Source organism: Arvicola amphibius, chromosome 6 (assembly GCF_903992535.2).
Source record: "Arvicola amphibius chromosome 6, mArvAmp1.2, whole genome shotgun sequence".
Classification (NCBI taxonomy): Eukaryota; Metazoa; Chordata; class Mammalia; order Rodentia; family Cricetidae; genus Arvicola; species Arvicola amphibius.
The window spans coordinates 107,251,485-107,271,977 of NC_052052.2; positions in this window are offsets into that span (position 1 = coordinate 107,251,485).

The window sequence follows — 20,493 nt, forward strand, 5'->3', positions numbered from 1 at the left end:
AGACTCTTGTCTATGCTTCGCTAACACTAGGATTATAAAAACATATCACCAACAGTTTTTATGGGTGTTAGGGGCTTCAAACTCAGCTCCTCATGCTTACACAGCAAGCACTGTGCTAATTAACCCATCTCTCTAGTCCTCTCTTTATTTATTTTGTTTACTATTTATTGTCTGCCCCTTGGATGAAATAAAGATATATTAGATATGTTTTTACTAATCTGTCCCACATCCATAGTTAATCCCACATCTATAGTTAAGCCTGGCCTTCATAAGGACCTAATCTATGTTTGTTGACCGACTCAATGTCATTTGTCTCTTTCTTATTTGTTTGTCCTACTCAATTGTAGATTCTTCAAACACAAGAACCACTTCTGATGTGTACTGATGCCCCAGCCCACAATGAATATTCCATCAGGTAGAATGAGTTGAGATGGGAAAAAGAGCACGGTCCCTAGCCTTCAGAAACTGGCCCGGAATCTCAGCTAGGACAAGCTAGTTCTTGTGTTGGTCATAGCCTGCCTCAGAGGAGACCAGCCCCGGAGATGATGACTCTGAGACCATTGTGAAGCGACACAAAGCGGGCCCACTTCCTAATTTCATCTAAGCACAAGAAAAAATGAAGCCACTGAGTTACCCACAAATATCAGACACCGTTCCTCAGCCTACACGAGTAGCTGCTCCTTACCAGGCACAGTGATGTCTGCTGGCCTCCCTTCCCTCAGATGCTCTCCTGGTTTCACAGCCTCCGTTTAACTAGAACAAATTTACATCCTTACATGTCTTTTTATTGGGGCTTTTAGACTCTCTGACCATGCCAGCATGCTGTCTTCATAGTATGCCTTTTCCCCTCACTGCAATAAATAATTAGCTTGTCCCTTCTAACCGTGGGAGTATTCTGAGTGGCCTCTGGCTGAAAACCACTGACAGAATACATAATTTAATTAATACGAGTATTTCATGAATTCAGTACCTAAGGATCCCTAGGGTGTTTTGGATGTTTAGCTCTCAAACCATTAGAAGGGAGATTCATCTCCTCATTGCTTCTCCATCTGAAGAGACAGATCCTCCTACCTCAGGAAATTCTCAGGAGACTGATTTGTGAGACTTAGTCATCTAAAATAAACCCATGCATCAAGGACAAGGAAAGTGAAGACTTTATGAGTAACGTATGTTATCAAACCAGCTATGTTACGCATATGTGTGTATATCATCTATTCATGACCATGAAGTCAAGCTTATACAAAACAAACTTGTTACACTTCTGATCCATAACCAGCTACATCTGATAGATAATGATAATAGAGAGATAGATAGGTGATAGATAAATAGATTGAGAGATACATTATAGGTAGACAGAAAGACAGACAGATAGATAGAACTAGATGTCCCTCAAATAAAGACTAGATAATGGTAGACAGACAGACAGACAGACAGATAGAACTAGATGTCCCTCAAATAAAGACTAGATAATGGAAATGTGGTATCTTTACACAATGGACTACTACTCAGCTATTTAAAAAATGGCATCATTAGTTTGGCAGTGGTGGCACACGCCTTTAATCCCAGCACTTGGGAGACAGAAGCAGGCGGATCTCTATGAGTTCAAGGACAGCCTGGTCTACAAGAGCTAGGTCCAGGACAGGTTCCAAAGCTATAGAGAAACCCTATCTCAAATAATAACAATAATAACTAATAATAATAATAATAGTGATGATGATGGATGGCATCATGAAATTTGCAGGCAAATGGATGGAACTAGAAAAAAACCCAGACCCAGAAAGACAAGCATGGTATATACTCACTTATAAGTGAATATTAGCTGTTAAGTAAATGGTAATCATGCTACAATCCACAGACCCAGAGAGGCTAAGTAACAAAGAAGGATCTGGGGGGAGGGGGCACATGGATCTCCCTGGGAAGTAAAAACAGAATAGATTTTGTGAGTGGACTGGGGGGGGGGGGTAGGTGTGGGTGGGAACAGGAAGGAACAGTGGGGATGGCTGTGTGGGGAGAGAATATGGGGAGAGATGACTGGAATTGGAGACATTGGGGTTGATATGGAAACCTAGCGCAGTGGAAACTCCGTAGAATTTACCAGGGAGACTTTACCAAGGACTCCTAGTAATGGAGGCTATGGAGCCTGAACTGGCCATCCTCTGTAACTAGGCAAAGCTTCCAGTGGTGGAACTGAGACTTCAACCCAGCCTCAAAACCTTTGACCTATAATCTCTCCTGCCTGCAAAATGTAGGCACAGAGCTTGTTGGAGTAGCCAACCAATGACTGGTCTAATGTGAGACCCTCACCACAAGAGGGAGCCCAAGCCCAATACTCCCTAAATGATGGGGAACCAAAAGGCTGAATAGCCCCGGGACCTAGGATAGAAATAAAATGCAATAAACTGATTCCTTATGATATTCTACTATACTCATAGATCAGTGCCAAGCGCAAACCGTCATCAGAGAGGCTTCCTCTGACAGCTGATGGGAGCAGATGCAGAGACCTACAGCCAAACATTAGGTGGAAAGAGAACCCAAATTGGAGCTCTCCACTGGGTTCCTCCCCTTGGGACTCGGGGAATCTCACAGAAGAGAGGGGTGGAAAAGGAATTGTAGGAGCCAGAGGGATGGCCCAAAGACATAATCACCTAAACGGGGATCATAGGAGCTCACAGAGACTGAAGAGGCAAGCATGAAGAATGGATCTGTACTAAGTCCTCTACATTATGTTATGGTTGTTAGCTTGGTGTTTCATGGGACTACTAATAGTGGGAATGGACTCTGGCTATCTTGCCCGTTCGTGGAACCCTTTTCTTCCACTGGGTTGCCTTCCCCAACCTTAATATGAGTTTGTGCCTTGACTTATTGTAACTCGCCATGCCGTGTTTGGTTGATATTTGTGGAAGGCCTGCTCTTTTCTGAAGGAAAAGTAGAGAAGGCATGGATCTGGGGTAGAGGGAATGTGAGGAGTGAGGACTAGGAGAAGTAGACAAAAGGAAAACTGCAATGAAAATGAAACTACTGAAAATGAAACAAAAAATTTTAATTTAAAAATTAAATAAAAAATGAATTGACTTTCTTGTTACTTGCAAGGAAAAGCATCCAAACTTAAATGCAACATGTTTCCTTCCTTCCTTCCTTCCTTCCTTCCTTCCTTCCTTCCTTCCTTCCTTCCTTCCTTCCTTCCTTCCTTATTTCTTCATTCATTTGTGGAGTATGCATGGCATGGAAAGCATGTGACAACCAGAGGACAACTTTTGAGAGTTGGCTCTCACCTTCCGTTCTGTTGAGACATGTCTCTTGTCTCTGTGTGCTGTGTACTGCAAACTTGCGGGCCCACGAGAGTTCAGGCAGTTCTCCTAGCTCCCGCTGCTATCTTACCTTAGTAGTGCTATGATTACAGATCGTGTCTAGCTTTTGCACATGGGTTTTGGGTATGGAACTTAGGTCATGAGGCTTCAGCAAGTCATTTTACTGGCTCAGAAATGCAAGTTTTAATATGATCTGCTTGGGGAGAAGAAACTCGGGCAAACATAATCAGAAGAACTGCAATTAGAAATGATCAAATGGGGTCGTTTTCCTTAATGCTGTTGTATTCACTTAAAAGAAGAAATATCTTTCCTATATAAGATCCAACTGAAAGATGGTGGGTAAATGAAGACCTAGGCAGGATTATAAAACATCATCTTTGTATTCAGCGAATTTCTTCATCTGAGTACCTTTTACAATTCCTAGCAGTAATTGTTTGCTCTTAAGTATGTGTTAAGATAAAATAGTTAATGAATAATGACCCCTTTTTAATTCATATGCCATAATGATGTCAATTTATTTGAATAGTTGGCTTAGAAAGTCATTGTACCAAGCTAGGTGTAAGCACCCTGACAAGACAGTGCCTTTTATAACCCTCTGCCCTCTCCACACACATCCATTTTCTCCTAATTAGACAACAAAGGGTCTTTGGAAATGCCCCAGTTAGACATCATTACCAAGCATTTTGCCAGTATTCACTAGATTAATGTGACTAATTATACAGCCTTCAACAATGAGTGGGAACTGATCCACGGATTCCTTTGTAAATTGCTTTAAGTTAAAGCCAGTGCAGCCCTTAGTGATAGACCCGGTTACTTTACGTGAGATTTACAAGAGAGTGGTTTTCTTTTCTCCTTGGTCCTTGAAGGAGAATAGATGACTCACAACTCCTGGGAATTGAGTTTCCAAAGCAGCATAAGACCCATTTACAGCATTAGAGTCCCTCAGGCTGGCACAGGATGCACATGGTACAGGTAAGAGGCGGGGTAGGAATCTAGAAAACAAAGTTTGCAAAGCATAAATGAGTATGCTGGAGAACCATGTATGCCCAAAGAAAAGAGAACAGAATGGTCTGAGTTTGTGTGTAGAAAGGGCACACACGTGAAAGTCAGAGGACACCCTTGGGTTAGCAGTGCTTGCCTTCGACACCTTGCTTGAGAAAGCATCTCTTTGGTGTTGCCACCATATACTCCCAGACACCTGGTACAACAGCTATCAGTGATTTTTCTGCCTCTGTCTCCCATACCACGGCAGGCACATGGGGCTACAGGTATAGATGCAGGCCACCAGGTCCAATTCTATAATGGTTCTGAGGATTCAAACTCAGGTCCCCATATCTGTACAGCAAGCACTTCACCCAAAGAGCCACCTCCCTAGCCTTGTGTGGCCTTTTCGAAACTCATTTTCCCATTCTATGAATTGGAAACGGTAACATAATTCATGAATACTCACTGTCAGCAAAAGCACTCAGCCCAATGCACACAAATGCTCAACAACTGTTAGCATATGGTTTTGTGAAAAGGATTATGGCAATCTGTTAGAAAAATGAACACTAATGTAAATAAGCTTATTCTTTCAATTATCCTTACTGAAGCCTTAGTACTGTTGAGAAGGCAAAATTATAACAAAATTAGTTAAAGATCTCATTGGCTTTTATTGGGGATTTCTGAATTAGAACAGACTCCATTCTATTAAACAAAATGAAAGCTCAGCTGGCAACAGTTCCCATGTATAACATAGGAACTATGAAATAGGAAAAGCTAATTGGTGAGCACCCATTATGGGTTTTGGTATAGGCTGAAGGTGAGGAGACTCTTTTGTTACTGACTGTAATAAACAGAAATCGATTTGAGGAAATCTCACCTATTTGTAAAGTTATGTGACATTGGCGTAAGTGTCTCCATTTTGTTTGTATGGTCAGCTGGGCCATGGTGAAGGAGTTAAGTCAGAACACAATTATACCTACCCCCTGCCTTTTCTTTAACTGAACTACCTCAAAGTAAGAGTTCAGGATATTTCTGGGGTTCTAATTCTGGTTTCTGGTAAAGTAGCTCTCTCTCTCTCTCTCTCTCTCTCTCTCTCTCTCTCTCTCTCTCTCTCTCTCTCTCTCTGTGTGTGTGTGTGTGTGTTTGTGTGTGTGTGTGTGTGTGTGTGTGTACATGTGTGCATGTGGTTGTGCAGGTATGCAAGTTTGTGGTGGCCAGAGATCAACTTTGGGCATCTTTCTTAAGTAGCCCTCTATCTTGTCTCTTGGGACAGTGTCTCTCATTGATCTGGAACTCACCAATTTAGGCTAGGCTGGCTGGCCAGTGGACCTCAGGGGTCCTCCTGTCTCCACCTCCAAAACACTAGGATTCCAGCTGTGTGTCACCATGCCCAGTTTCTTTATGTGGGCTCTGAGCCTTTAACTTGAGTCCTCACACTTGTATGACAAACACCTCAGCAGCTGACCTGTCTGCCTAGCCCTAAGATAGGTCCATAAATGTGCGTGCTTAATGAGGAATGAGCAAAGATGAAATGATCTAGGATTGGTGGATTCGCCATCACAAGCATTTCCAGGCAAGGAGTCCAAATAGGACTTAGGGTGTGAATAGCCACTTGCTGTCTCCTTTCAAGTCTTGAAAGGAGCAATAAAGGTATTTGAAAACCCAAAGGTTGTATTTCCCATGCAAGAGGTTCCCAGAATAGCAAAATTGCCTCGAGGAGGACATGAAACTGTGAAGACGCACTGGCGAGTGCATTTCTAACCTCAGGGTAGAGGTTCACCCAAAAGGCCCCCCTCCCCACGGAGACCTCGCTAGCATGGATTTCAGCAGCAAACCTCTATTGCAAGTGCTATCTTGTAGTAGGTTCTGTGAGGCTTTGTATTCATTGATCTCATGTTCCATCAGTCCCATTCCAACTGGAGTAGGTGGTCTCCCGTTAGTTTTGTTCCACCGTCTCCATGGGTGAACGCACCCCTCACAGTCCTGACTTTCTTGCTCATGTTCTCCCTCCTTCTGCTCCTCAGCAGGACCTTGGGAGCTCAGTCCGGTGCTCCAATGTGGGGCTCAGTCATTTTCTTCATCCATCGCCAGGTGGGGGTTCTTTTTCCTTTACTTACCATCTCATCATGCAAGAAAATGAACCATAAAAACAAAATGGAGGCTTACATTAAAATTTCTCTTCCGGGAATCCATGTTTGCAAAATCAAGAAACAAGTCACTATCGTGAGTCATAAAGGACGATGCCATGAAGTTGTCGTTTATTTGGGTTACTTTCTGATTTAATTTGGGGCACACTGTTAAAATGCTTTTTTAGAGGAGACTAGGAAAAACATTAAAGAGACCATGGTGGTAAGCCTTTCTCTTTATCAGCTGCTGAATCCCACTGTGCTTTCTCAGCATTTCACAGCCTGCATAGATTTACAACCCTCCCCACTGAGATCATATTCTCTAGATGCACGACCGTCCCCATCACATGTACTTCAAATCACATGTCCCTTTCTTCTTATATGCTCCTTACATTGCAAGATGTCATCCACAGATGGACCCATCTGTGGTGCACGGGAAGTCTTGTTACCTTGAAATTGACCATGCAAAATTCGTAGTTATTTTGGATAGAGAACCATGGTATGGAAAGTATGAAGTAGACGAGAGTTCCCTTTCTTCTCAGAAGACATCCATAAGTCTGTCAGAGTAAAACCAAGTCACAGACCAAATGTTGCCACTCTGTGGACCTTTGTAGGTCACTAGTGAACAGATGTGGAAGGTTCTGAAAGATTGCTGGAGATTCAACTCACTGACCTTTGAGAGGTCTGGTGACATCTGGCCCAAGACACTGGAGGGACATACAACATTTCAAAACCAAGATTTGCTTACCAGAACACTTGCCACTGGGCCACCAGAAAGCCTCAGATTTATGTCTAGACACAGGCCATATACGGACATACTTTTTGCTCCTAAATGAAAGTAAAGTCTACAAAATATTTTCAACCAAATATGTTGAATACTGCAGATTTCACTACTAAAGCCCAAATCCAACACTCATGTCAATTTATGAGCCTCTAATTTTATAAATGAAAATGCATACTTAACATTTATCTATGCAGATTAGGAAAAAGTCTGTTGTTGATCGTGTTAACGGGAGTCAGATTTCTTGTGAGAAGCACTGTGAAGGACAGCCGACCTGAGTCTTCCTGAAGGCTGACCATCTAACATGGCAAATGATTGTTCCCGTCTGGACTTTCTCAATCCTTCCATTCTAGAAGAACCTTTTGAATGATTCTTGGGATTGTGGATAAACAAGCCTGGTGGGAGGTACATGCCTGTAATCCCAGGACTTAGAAGATAGAGCCAAAAATATCAGGACGCAAAGCTTTGGTCTCACAGTGAGTTCAGGAACGACGTGTGCTGTATAAAACTTATTCAAAAGTAAAATACAATGATGCTGTAAGTGCATGTATCACATGGTACACCTAAGTGGGACTTTATCTTAATTTAATACAGGTAACGTGTCTTTAAACAATCAATCCTCGAAAAAAATGTTAAAATGGCAAGTGAGTTTAATCTCTCAAATAAGCTCATGCTTTCATTTTTAAAAAAAGACTTAAGCATAAAACAAACAATGAATTTATATTTTTAATGGCTAAATAAGCTGAGGATGTGGCTCAGTAGCACAACACCTACCTAGCATGCACAAAGCCCTGAGATGGATCCCCAGGATTATATAAGATGGGTGTAATGGTGCTCATCTATAATCCTAGCACTTGGTGTTAGTCCTTGGAGAAACCTCAGATCCAGTCTAGGCAGAACCATCCAGGTACAGTTAAAGTTCTTCCCCATCCTTCCAGATGGTTCCCAAGGAGACCCAGTTCAGAGAAACACTCCAGTTGTTGCTCAGGTGTCTAAAAAGGAAGAAAATACAATTTGATTTTATTATGCAACTTTTTACATAAGAAGAACAAGACTTTGAGGATGAGTTTGCTCTGTCAATAAAGTACCTGTCTTGCATGCACGAGGACCTGAGCTTGATACCCAAAGCCCATCAAACAAAACACAAAAACTGTAGGCATGATGGTACATGCTTGGACAGCCAGCCTAGCCTACCTGGTGAGCGCCTGCCCACGGAGAGATCCTGATAGCAGAAACAAAAAGTGTCTAGAGACTCTATCTCACACAATCCCCTCTCTCTTCTTTTTCTTATGATAGCCTGACCTCCTATCCTACGGTGTCCCCTGAGGCTGGATGGTAGAGAAAAGGTGGGAAAAATGGGTGTGATACAGATGTCTCGATTAGGGGTAAGTACTCCAGAGTCACTTTTTCTCTGTATTTGACCATTTGTGAATCTCTATATTCTATGTTGTACTTGCTGGTTTTGTGTCAACTTGATACAAGCTAAAGTCATCAGAGGAAGGAGGCTTAGTTGAGGAAATGCCTCAGTGAGACCCAGCTATAAGGCACTTTGGCATTTCATGATCAGAGGGGGAGGGCCCAGTCCATGTTGAGTAGTGGCATCCCTGGAATGCTGGTCCTAATTTCCATACGAACGTGGGCTGAGCTATCCGTGAGAACCAAGCCAATAAGCAGCACCCCTTCATAGCCTCTGCATCAGCTCCTGCCTCTGGGATCCTGTCCTGTTTGAGTTCTTGTCCTGACTTCCTTCAGTGATAAACAGCAATGCTAAAGTGTAAGCCAAAGAAACCCTTTCCTTCCCATTTACTTTTTGGTCATGATGTTTGATTGCAGCAATAGAAATCCTAATTAAGGCATATGGGAACAGAGATACATATAGGAACAGAGATTTAGGGGGCAGTTTGCACTATGTCCATTTAGCAAACAAATTATAGTAGATTCACTCCGGGGGCCTGTGAGCCTTGGGCCTTTGGCCAAGATATTCAATAACAAGAGTGAGTTTCTTCTTGTGGAGCAGGCCATAAGTATAGTCAGAAAGAAGTTGGTTACCACCAAAACCTTCATGCCACTATAGCATCTGGGATATGTCTCTCTAGGCCAGTTGTTCTTGTATCTCATGACGTTTATATCTGAGCAAGGCTGCTGCTGACTTTTCTTCCCTAGCAGTGTGCCTAGCACCTTCCAGTCTTGTAACAGCTCTCCAGCAAGAGGAGCTTCCAGATAATACCAACTTGACTTCTCTGGTTCTGTGGCTAAGCATGCTGTCTTCAGCAGTAAATCTTACCATCACGTTCTGAGTTGACAGTCTAAGAAGAAACAGGTATTTCTTGAGGATTTTTTTTGTCTTGTTTTGTTTTTGGTTTTCGAGACAGGGTTCCTCTACGTTGCCTGTCCTGGAGCTCACTTTGTAAACCAGGCTGACTTTGAACTTGCAGAGATCCTTCTGCCTCTCTCTTGCTCTCAAATGCTGGAATTAAAGGTGTACACCACCACTGCCCAGCTCTCTCTCTCTCTCTCTCTCTCTCTCTCTCTCTCTCTCTCTCTCTCAATCATAATAATCTGAACACATTTGTCACTCTTATTACTGGAACAGAACACCTTAAAAAGGATACTTACGAAAATAAATGTAGATTTTGGATAGGTTAAAGATACATTCCGTCATAGTGTGCTAGGTCAGGATATATAGAGAGCTATAAGCTACTGCTTAGCAGGGGTCCTCCTGGTTCAACAGGAATGTCAACCCATAGGATGGTGTCACTCACATGGAGGATCGATCTTTCCCCCTCAGTTAGCTCAGCCCATAAACTCCCTCACAGACACACCCAGAGACTTTTCTCCTAGATGATTCTAGATCCTGTCAAGTTGGGAATCAATATTAATCATCACCCTTACAAATGACGTAAATGTATGTCAAGCTAGATGAGGAAGCAACCTATATCAGTTTATTACAGCCTCAGCATGTCAACACATACTCTTTGAGAATGGAATATTTAATAATTTTCTGTGTGACTTTTCTCTTTGGGACTGATGAGTTTTACTACTAGAATCCCTCTTTTAAAAAGACTCTTTCTTACAAATGCTTTGTGCTATAGTTAGAGCCCAATAATGGTTATATCAACCAATCAGCACAATGATTTGTCTAATTTTGAGGCACAAGTGCCTTTTCCATCTTTCAGGAGCCATTGCTGCACCTATAAGTTGTTTTCAAGGGAGGATGCAAAATGGAGTAAGCCACCCTCAATGACCCATGCAGTCCATTGATGAGCAGTTTCCATTGTAAATGTGAGCACACAGATTTCTTTCTTGTGAGCCCTTTGTTGTACGGATACAATGGAATGACTCACATGGTTGTAATTGCTCATCATGTCACCAATTTACCTGAAATGTCGATAGGTCTAGACATCAGGTCTCCCTCTTCTCACTTCTTATTTTTAAAAGTCACCACTTGGACCCTCATATATTCTTGCAAATGTAAATTCTAATAAATTAAAGTATGGAGTGTGAGATGAACAAAAGAACAGAAATTGCTAAACTATATGAAAATGTCAGAATGAGATCTATGTCATCTTGTTAGCTAACATATAGAACTCTTAGTTTTGCTAAATTTACCCACTGTTTTGTCTGGTACCGTGGAACTCTGAGATGGCACAAAGACAAGGCAATCAGTAAGGCATAAGAGAACTCAGCCAGCTATCTGGCTCCAAGGAAGGATAAGAACCCCAAGTCCATGCCATGAGCCAGCTCCACATTCCCATCTACCTGAACTTCAAATCCAATTCAACCCATAGTTTTGACCCTCACTCATCATAACCACTTGAAATAATATCCCTCTCCAATGCACCCCCACTCCTTCATGCTCAGAAGACTCCCAACCCTCTGCCTCATTGGATCTGGCTCTTCTCAAAGGGACTGCTCTCTTTCATATGATCAAATATGTGATCCTAACTAATGTCACCCCTTGATGACATCACATAAATTTCATCATCCTTGTCCTTCATTATTTTGTTGCAAGAATATTTACTTTAAATAGTAACCACCTTATTGAAATATGATGTACTTATCATGAGAATAATTCACTTGATATGTATAACTTAATGATTTTCTGTGTGTACTGCTTTGTGCAATCATCATGTCTATTAATTTTAGAATACTTTTATAACTCCCAAGTAAGCCATATCTCCTTTCCCTTCTATAGTCCCCCCAGCGTGCCTTCCATTTTTAGACAACCAATAATCTACTATTTTGTTTTTTATGGGTTTAATGTAAATAGAGTGATACAGTAAGGGTCATCATTATTGATTCTAGCTTTCTTCATAAAGCTTCAAACTGAGATCCCCAGGGTTTTCTATTTGAAGGACTTGCTTATTCTTCAAGTATTTACACACAGCTAGTACTATTTTACCAGCACCACAGGACTGAGGGAAACAGGGCAGCTTCAAAATCCCATGCAGCGACAGCACCTAGGGAAGACCACAGGAGACAGATAAATCAAGGTCAGACCTTGTCTAGACTGCTTCCTTCGCTGTAAAATGAAGCTTTACAGAAACGAACACCAGACTGCAAAACCCCATGCATACTCTCTAGCATGTAATAAATATTCCTCAACCGGGAGATTGTTGCTGTCTCTGGTGTGCTATCCCAGGGGAACAAGACAAGCATGAGCCTCATTAGAGTCCTGTCAACCCACTACTGTCCCTGCAAGGCACACCTGTCCCCAGCAGTTCCCACAATAGACCATGTTCTCTCAGCGTCCTTTGGTCTTTCACCCATCAGTACTGATCTGGTCCTATTTTCACCTGGTGGACTTCACTTATCCTTTAGAATAGCCCTCTGTAGATGGAATCAGAAGGAGTAGGAAGGAGACAAGACAGAGCAATGTGGGTGATTATGAAGAAAGCACATTGTGTACACATCACAACAAACCCATTGTTGTGCATAATTAATGCTAATAAAAGCATTATAAAGAGACTTAATTTTTGTGATGCTTTCTAAAATGTTCTCCAAAAGCCCTTCTCCCATTCTGCGTCAAATGACCATTCCTTGAGTACCATCTCTCTCTTATTGGTCCAGTGCTGTGCTATAACCTAGTACCTCTCCTCTTTTCTCTGCTCTTACCCTTAGAGTAGGCTATGTGGCATTAATCTCTGCTTTTGCAGTCTCCAATTAGATGCTCAATAAATATTTACTTCTTAAAGGAATGAATATATGACTGAACAAAAGAAAACGGTGCCAGGAGGTAGCAAATGCCTTTAATCTCAGCCTTCAGGAGGCAAAGCATGCAATCTCAGTGAGTTTGGGGCCACCTTCGTCTATACTGAGAGTTCCAGGCTATCCCATGCTAGACAGTGATCTCAAAGAGAAAGAAGAAGTAAGGGAAGATGTGGCGGGGGGGATGTTGAGTAAGTTGCTTTTCTGTGTATTCCTTGGCAGCAGAGCTGAACTGCAAGCCAGTCTGTCTAAAAACTTTCAGCAGTAAACTAGTACTCCCTTTGGGTTCTGAAAGTGGAATGACAATATTTCTCCAAAGAAAAGGGATTTCTGCATTTCCATTAATCTGGCCAGAGGCTACACGTATAAGACTAACAGACTCCTTGGTCTTGAGTTGGGGGAAGGAGCATCACTCAATTGCAAAGCTCACTTTTGTTGGCACCAGTCAGAGGACAGAGACATCTGCGTGCCCCAGTGACATCACTTTGTCCTGCCTTTCACAACAGAGGGGGTAAATGTCAGGGCACATTTCCAGTTTATCTAGACATAGCTGGGCCAAGGCCAAGTTTCTCTATACTTCTCCCCACTGTTACTGAGTTGTTATAATCTCCTGGTTCTCTTCACCCTTATTCTACTTCAAACCAAGACTCCCAGCTTCCCCCAGCTCTTTTGTGTGAACTGATGCCTCCAGAGTCCAAGTTCCAGATGATAACCTGATCAGTGGTTCCAAACCACGCTCTGTCTGTCCAGCTAACACACCAGATCCTGGGATCTCTGGTGAGGGCTCGCGAATTTCAATGCTTCTTTTTTTCTGGTCTCAGACCTACAGAATCCACTTACACCCATGCTTCTCCTACCGCTACTTGTGCCCTAGCAAGATTTGCCACTCATTTGCTCTCGGATCAGATTTTCTGCATCCCCACTGAAACCTGTTGGGATATGCTTCTACCACTTCCTAGAATAGAGCAAGCAGGTGTCTGAAGGCAATGAGAGAACTTTTGTCTGACAAGAGCTGTAAGTGACCATGCATGAGAGACTGTTACATGTAGCCACAGGGGGAGGAGCTGGCTTCCACTAGCAGGGAAGCTCCATCGGCTAGAAATCTGCCCCACGCTTACCTTCATCCAATCATCCCTTCTCAAGAACGGTCCCATTTCTAATGGCAATCTAACCTTCATCTCAGTAACACCCAGCCCAACTGTGTCTAGTTCATTTGTGTCAGCCGTATGGCTAGGATCTAGTTTTCCTTTTTGTTTTTAAGAGCATCCACAGATATGTCTGGCCCTCTGATTGTTTCTTTTGTATATATATATATATATATATATATATATATATATATATATATATATGTAGGGATATGCTTCTATGTGTTTTTGCATACATGTGCTGTATCTATGTGTGTAGATGCGTGTGTGTGCAGATGCATTTATGTGCATATGTGCAGATAGAGGCAAAGTCTGAGTTTGGAGGTCTTCTAACCACATCATTTTCCACTTTATGTTCTGAGACAGAATCTCTCACTGAAACGAGAGCACACTGTTTTGACTAGAAAGGGCAACAGTGAACCCCTGGTTTAAAGTGTGTGCTATCACACTTGGCTTTTACATAGGCGCAGAGAATCCAAACTCAGTGTTCCAAGCTATTACAGCAAACACTTCACCCATTGGGCCATGTCCCCAAACCTTCTGATTGATTCTTAATAAGAAAAACGGAATTCTGAGTTCATTGGATTCAAAGTTTGGTTATTGTTGTTGTTATTAGCATGAAGCTTTCTGGCACAATTAAAAACTGCAAGTTTTATTTTGAAGGTAAAATGTCTATGTTGTTTCTAAATGCAACCACATAAAAGCATATTCCTGAACCCCTACTTTTTTTAGAATTTGTGAAACGGTTACTTTTAAGGCAACAGTTCACAGGGAGATGGGAATCCTTTCAAAGGAGTTCAGGTAGTCCTTTGGCTTTCATTAAAGGCTATGATGAAATGAATTCTAGACTGGGTAAGAAGACCGAAGGAACCAATTCCAGTGTGTACTTCTAAGAACAACTTTGAAGTTGTACTGTCAGTCAAAACAGTGATCTTCTGCTACAACCGGACATCAGTGCCCTTCTGATGGAGGACAAGAGCTATCTGTAACACCTGCTGGTTCCAGCGCCTTCACCAAGACTCATCATCACACGTAGGAGACTCATTCTCTCCCCAGACTCAGAACTCATGTCAGTGGCTCTTCTCAGCAGAGTCTAAACTCATAGCCAAGATCCTAACTGCAAGAGCACAGAGACGGAAATTTTGACATTCCAGCCTCTGCATCAGAAAGTCAACCCACGCGCTTGGCTCAGATCCTTCAAAGATTCTTGTAGGAAATACCGTCTGAGAACCATCTGGAAAGTTTTCAGTGAGAGTACTCAGAGCAAACACTTACACTGGTGAGCTGGGGCACACTAGGATTCTTGCCTGCCATGAGGAGAAGACCTGAGGCCAGGTCTCTGTCTTGCGAGTGACCGAGGCAATTCAGCCTCAGCAGAGACATCACTTGGATCAACAAGCTAAAGACTGGGCATGTGGAGCTCAGCGGAAAGGTGTGGGTTCAGTGTGCATGCGCACAGCCCCAGGCTTCACACCCAGCATCAAAGTAGTTTCAAAAGCTTACTTAATCTTCAAATTCTTCCTATTTACCTTTCCTTATTTCTACATCTTCTCAGATTTTCTTTGAGAATGAGAAAGACAAAGATGACCACCCTGTACCCAAGGTTTGCAAGCACTAGAAAGGAAGAATTGTTTCATCCACAGAATTCTCTCTACAGGTTTCTCATTTGAAGAAGCCTCTGGTTGATGTTGAAGTTGGCAAGCGGGAGCCATGTATGCATTGTTTTCCTTGTGGAATTTGTATACATACAATTAACAAAGTCAAACTTAGCTGGCTATGCAAATGCTAATTATTTACTCCTCATTTAAATAACAACAATTAAGACATTGTTTGAGCTGTCCGGGTTTGCATATGCAAATTATGTTTGTCTCAACTACTGGAAACTCACTGATCACAGCTGCGTGAAAAATGGGGAGTTTATAAAATTTCCATCAGTCTTCACAGGGTAATGCTTAGTTATGCAAAATTAATTTAGCATTTGCAAATTAGAAGATGGTGCTTTCATTCATGTCTACCTTTAGCTTCCAGAACTGTACAAGTAATCCCTGAGAGAACTTGTGAACGACAATCATTTAATTTTAAATCAAATCATAAAACATTTAAATTGGGCTGCACATATGTGAAGGAGTTAGGGGACGAGAGTGCTCCTGGCAAGCATCTGGAGCCTTTTGATTGACAGAAGGGCAGTGATCACTGAGAACCCAGGAGCAGTTGTGTTGGCAGGCTCTCCCCTGACTGAGCCTGCTCTTGTCTCCTCGCTACCTCATCCCACTTTCTGGAGCATTTTAAAACTGGGTGCTGTCTCTGAATTTTAAGACGAGAGAAGAAAGCCATGCCTTGGTGGCAGCAGTGGCAAACACGAGCTGTTTGATGTCCTCCCCTCATCCCCTTGCTCTCGGGAACTATTTGCTCCCTCTTTCTACATGGGTGTTTTTGTTTTGCTTGATTTTTTTTTCCTTAACTCACAGTAAGAAATGCTTGTATTGTCTCACCTCTTTGGACGTATAGTGGGAGTTTGCCGGTGTCAGAACCTGAGGAGGGGGTAGCTCAGTTGGTAAAGTGCTTGAAAATTAGTGAACCTGAGTTAAATACCCAGAATCCACATTTTTTTTAAAAAAAAAAAAAAAAAAAGCACTGTGGAGGCAGAGACAAGTAGATGCCTGAGGCATGCTAGCCTACTTCAAGAGTTCCAGACCATTGAGAGACCCTGACTCAAAAAGAAGGTGTACTGGACCCGAGTTTGATTCCGAGCACCTATATCAAGATGCTGACAGATATGGGTACTCTATTGCTCTGCAGTATCTGATGCTCTCTTCTGGCCTCTGTGGGTTCTTGTACCCTCATATTCACATACCCACACATAATTAAAAGTAAAATCGACCTTTAAAAATATTTCAAAACCGAATTAGATTCTGGAGGCAGAAAATATAATGGACACAAATTTCCTAAGTTAGCAAATTTGTAATAGCCAATAACAAGTTGACCTTCATAGTGCCAGGGTGATGCTTCTATTGAATAAAACCTTTGAAACAAGGTAAGAAAATATTTAAGAGTGGCATTACCAGATGTCACTTTTTATGCTGATAAGAATAACAACAAAGGATACAAACACACAGAAATGTAACCGCTCTAATTTCTACTGTTATTGTTGTGTAAAGAGAAAAATCTACCATATTTCCCCATAGTCAACATGTCTCCATCAGTTCGAAGGCCAAGTAGTGAGGTATGATTTCTAACCATAGCTGGAGTCAGCCAACAAAAGTATTTTGACCTTACAATGTCTCCTTCAAAGGTTGCTGTAAGCAAGTACTTTCCTCATAAAAAGCAAAAACCAGTCACTGTTCAAAGCCAAGATGGCCGGGTTGGAAATACCACCAGCATGTGTGAATCCCTCCGCAGACCCATCAGCAGGAATAGGTGGCAATTTAACAAACAAATAAACAAAGCAAACGACTCCGGAGAGAGCCCTTTCGGGTGGAACAGGCTACGCTGGTAGCACACTAGTGTTATTCAGACAGTCTCCCCCGGGTTCGCGCTTTCTTGCAGTGCATACACAGCTGACTACTGTGACTGCTACTGTACCCCCATGTCTCCCACATCCCATCTGCTACTCCACTCGAAGCGATGGCCCCCACACTTTCCATACACGTTAGGAACTGTCTCAGCTCTTTGCCTTTGTGCCTGCTGTTATTTCTCCTTCAAATGGCTTGCTTGTATTTCTCCCCTGGGAGAAAGTCTACTCAGTCTTCCAGGTCCTGTTTGCTCCTTCCTTCCCTTGGAATGTTTTTCTAGGCATCCACTGTGCCTCTCTCAAGGAACTTAACAGTATACAGGTAGTCACTGACCTTTTGTTACGAGTTAAATTGTGTCTCTCCTGTCCCAACCCCCAAACCTTCATATGTTGGAGTCTTTTATAATTTAGTGTGTTTGTGTATGTGTGTAGTATATACACATACATCCAGATATACATACACATACAAACAGCCAGAAAAGGTTTTCAGGTATCCTGCTCTATCATGTTCCCCTTGAGTCGGGGTCACTCACTGAATCCAGATGTAGGCAGCCTGTAAGTCTCAGCAATCCTCCTCTCTCTGGACATCCACTGCATTGGTTGCAGGCACATGTAGGCATGCCTGTATTTTATGAGTGCTGCGGATTCGAATTCATGTCCTCATGCTTGCATAGCAAACATTCTTATTAAGATGAGGAACTGTACCTTGAGAGAAGACAGCATGTAGACATAGAAAGAGGACAGCCATCTACAAACCAAGTGGAATGCTTCAGAAGGAACCATCACTGCAGATGCACAGATTGTGAAACAGTTTGGCCTCCCTGATGGAGAAAATCTGTCTCTGTTGTTTAAAGAACTCAGCCTCTTGTACTTTGTTGCAGCAACCCAAGCTGGCGGATACACCATTTTCTCTTCCTCTTAAGAGTAAGTTAAGATCAAGGGCTTGTGTGCATGCAAGAGTCTCACAATATGTGCCGAATAATTATTTATTGAGCGAATAAAGCCGGAGTGAGAACAGAGAAAGAAAGTTAAGACAGCTGTGCAAGTGTTAAAAGGACTACAGCAGTTACAAAACAGAGTCTAATACTTTTTAACTAATTATAAGTTTGAGTTTTCAATAGAAAAATTAAGAGGAGGTAATGAAGGAGAAGAAACAGGAGCAGAAGAAGAGGAAGAGGAAGGCGGAGGAAGAGATACACCAGTTCTCTAGATGGATTAGGAAAACCCTAAGATAAATTGCTATGTCCTCTATTTTAGAATATATGCTCTTTTTTGTAATCATTATTCTGGCTTCACAAAATCTTGACTTATATGTAAAATATATCACCAGTTACTGAGAACTATTTATACCCATGTCATAGAGCCAGGTGTTATGGCTTTCTATAAGAATCATAAAAATATGGTGGGAAAAGCCACAAATGAGTATCTTGGTTAGAACACAGCTGACATATGTGTATGTATATATGTATGTGTGATGTCTTGTCTGTGGTGTGGTGTGTGTGCGTGTGTGTGTGTGTGTGTGTGTTATGTGCATGGATGGTTTCTTCTTGTCCAAAAGTAATATATTTTGTATATAAAACTGATATTTTGTTTTCTGAGTCCTTAGTCATCCTATGAATAGTGCTCAGGGCCTAATGAGAAAAACAAATAGGACTGTGTCCAAGTTAATGATTCATCTTTCTGCCTCAAACCAAGTTCTTTGCTTAAGTAATGTATTACTTGCTTCTGTACCTTTGTGACAGAATGCGTGGTGAAACCACTGAATGCGGACAGGGTGTATTTCAGCTCACAGTTTCAGATGTGTTTGGTCCATCATGCTGCAAAAGGCAAGGTGGAATTGCTATTGTCAGTGATGGCTGGGGGATGAGGCTGTGACTCTTCACGCAGCGGCAGATGAAGAAGCAGAGACAGACAACAAGAGCAGGTTATCGTCTTCAAAGGCCTCCTCCCCGAATCATCTGTGTCTGCTAGAGAGCCCCTACCTTCTCCATTGTCTCTTCGAACAGCCCCATTCCAATAGAGAACAGCATTCAGCACAGGAGTCCATGGGAAAAACATTTCAGACTCAAACCACAGTAGTAACAAGGCGAGCTCTGCAATCTGGCTTTGTCGAAAAATGATTTCGTTGCTACTAAAAGCCAAACTGCTAGACCTGGATCAGAGCCCTATATTGTCATTTAGCATCAATACCAAATAAAGGTTTCTTTGTAACTGGAAAGTCAGGGACGTAAATAACAAAAGGTGTCACATTGCAGTAATATTGATAATAAACAATGACATACAAATACAAAGAAGAAGAAATTGCTTTAGTCTTTATTAGGGAGAAGGCATATTTGGATACATTTTATAGAGAAGATGAAATTTGAACCATATTCAAAATGCATTTTATAGATGTCCCACTTACATACCTCCCAAATTCAGGAAACACCACGGATGAGGTGGTAGAAATGTTATAAGAGCCAGAGGCTGGGGACGAACAGAAGGAAACAGTGTCTCCTAAACATGGTATGACTATGGCATTCTTGTCAAGATAAAGCCAGTCAGTACTCTAGCATGGAAGGGGCCAATGGGGAAGGGAAAAGATTCATAAGCCCCGCCTCGTAGCTGAGGATCAAGCAACAGTTGGTGGCTGGTGAGGAGGAGGGTGAACCTTCTGTTGGGGTGTGGCCCTAGGTAGTCAACCATGCTCCAGTGGATGGTCCCAGTAATCATGTACATTTATTGACAATGCTAATGAGGTGCAATGGGTTCTGAAAAGACAACTGCAGAAAATAAGAAGGACATGAAGTTGGGAGGAAGAGAGATCTAGGAGAAGTTGGGGGAGGGTAATGAACATATCCACAAAAGAATCAAAGAATACATTTTAAAATATTTTTGCTAAAAGATGAATAAGGAAATAAAAACAAATATAAGAAATCGGCAGTTTTGCTCATGCGCTTCCCTTCCCTTTACCTGGATACTACAGAATGGAGAACGCTTTTGAAAAAAACAGAGAGAAAGAGCCTTCTTAAGAGATGAAAGGGCATCAGCCAAACAAAGGCGTGGAAGTACAGATTATAGTTTTTGAAGTATGGGTCATTTCAGTCAAGAGCACACAGGTAGAATAAAGGTAGAACAAAGAACATTTGATCTAGCTGGAGGAGTGAGGGCTTCACAAGGTACAGCAAATGCACAGGGAAGAACAATGAGCCTCGGAGACCAAGGATGAATGGCAAAGAGCGGTGAATCTAGGAGGAAAATGAGTCAGCTTGAGGACCACACCATTCTAGGGTCAAAACTGAAAAGACAAACAGTGGCCAGAGAAAAGCAGAGGAAACCCAGCATGCTTAGCACCCTGAGGGTCAGGTGACAAGACATTCCAGAGAGTCAGGCACTAATGACCCATTATTTCCATTATTTTATACATTGATGTGCTAGATAGTCCCATGTC